This window comes from Mastomys coucha, unplaced genomic scaffold (genome assembly GCF_008632895.1).
Source record: "Mastomys coucha isolate ucsf_1 unplaced genomic scaffold, UCSF_Mcou_1 pScaffold19, whole genome shotgun sequence".
Lineage (NCBI taxonomy): Eukaryota > Metazoa > Chordata > Mammalia > Rodentia > Muridae > Mastomys > Mastomys coucha.
In genome coordinates, this window is record NW_022196901.1 from 7,481,850 (window position 1) to 7,483,488 (window position 1,639).

Consider the following 1,639-nt stretch of genomic DNA (forward strand, 5'->3'; position numbering starts at 1 on the left):
ATATATTTGATAGATGCAAAAATTATTAAGGAGAAATTAAAATTTTATATGAAATATTTGCTTTTAAAGGTAATTCTATTCTAACATTAAATGGTATGTAATCTATTTTTCCAGGCAAAAATAAAAAAAAAACTATGTAATTATTGAATAAAATATAAATGTAATTTTGAAATAAGCTTAAGACAACAAAATAGTCTCTGAAACTACACAAAATAAGAGGATCAATTATACCCATTTTTCTATATGTCCCAATATTTTCAAATGGCTTCCCACAAACAGGATGAGTAAACCAAGCTCCATAGGTACTGTCAATGAAAGGATTACAAGGTTAATGGATATTATATAAACACTTCAAAAATATATTTTTCATATTTTTAACATGGATTATTAACCATTTATGGAAATAAACTCACTATCCAAGCTGCATAGATCAGAAAGAACATATTTCAGAGTTGATGTTCACTGCAATGTGGCTGCCTGTTTCTTCCTTTGATACTTTCTTTGTGAAGTGCTAGTTTCTGGCTGCTATAATGGAATACTGTAAAGTAGGTGATTTAGCAAGCAAAGAGTTTTTTTTTTTCTAAGTATAGTATCAAAGAATATGGGTTCATTCCTAGGTTAAAAAATATTTATTGAAAGCCATATTTCTGATCATAGATATTGCCTTAATGTTTCCTTGGGTAATAAAGGAAGAAAAGATAGAGAAAGAGGGGATTGAAAGAGACGGAAGAATGTGGGTGCAAAAACATAAAAGGAAAGGAGAAAGGAGAAAAAGAGAAGAGAAAGAGATAGTGAATGTCAGAGGAGGCAAAAATGGTGAAGTATGGGAAAAGGCGGAGACAAAAAAGAAGGAAAGACGGCAGGGAGGCAAGAGAAGAAAGAAGAAAATGGAGACTGGAGAGTGCATAAAGGAGCTCGAAGAAGAGCCTAGGGGGAGTAGAATAGGAGAGGACAAGAAAACCAGAGGGAAGATGGGAGGGGAAAGAAGGAGAAAGGGATGAAAAGGGCAAAGGGAGAATGAAGGAGATAGTGTGGTGAGAGAATAAAGGAAGGGTGGATAGAAGAAAAAACTATAAAGCACAAGGAAGGGAAGGAGGGAGAGAGGAAGAGAGATAGAGACAGAGACTGATAGAGACATGCAGGGACAAAGACAGACAGAGACAGGAACATAGACAGAGACTTCTGTGTGCCTTTGTGTAAAGGCAGGAACCTCATTCATCAAGATTACCTTCATTACCTAATTAACTCCTGACTTGTTAAAGGATAATTCATATGCACAATGCACATACATTCTAGCTGTTTGATATTATTGCACCTGCATAGGCTTGGAAGATATTTTATTAATTCCTTGAAAACTTTACATAATGTATTGGGACATGTGACTGCCCAACATCCCCTTCACTTACTACCCCCTCTCAACCCTACCTCTCCTTCCCACCTAACTTTGAGGTGATTTCTTGTTTTTCATCTTTCTCCAGCTTTTAATGCTTAACTTGTCTTGCAATTGTACCCTGCCCTGTTGTGTGCTCAGTCTACCAGGAGTCATACTATCAAAATATTGACTTTTCCTTCTCAACAGCTACCAAGTGCTAATAGCTTCTCAGCTACTGGTGGGATTACATACCTACTTTCCTCATAT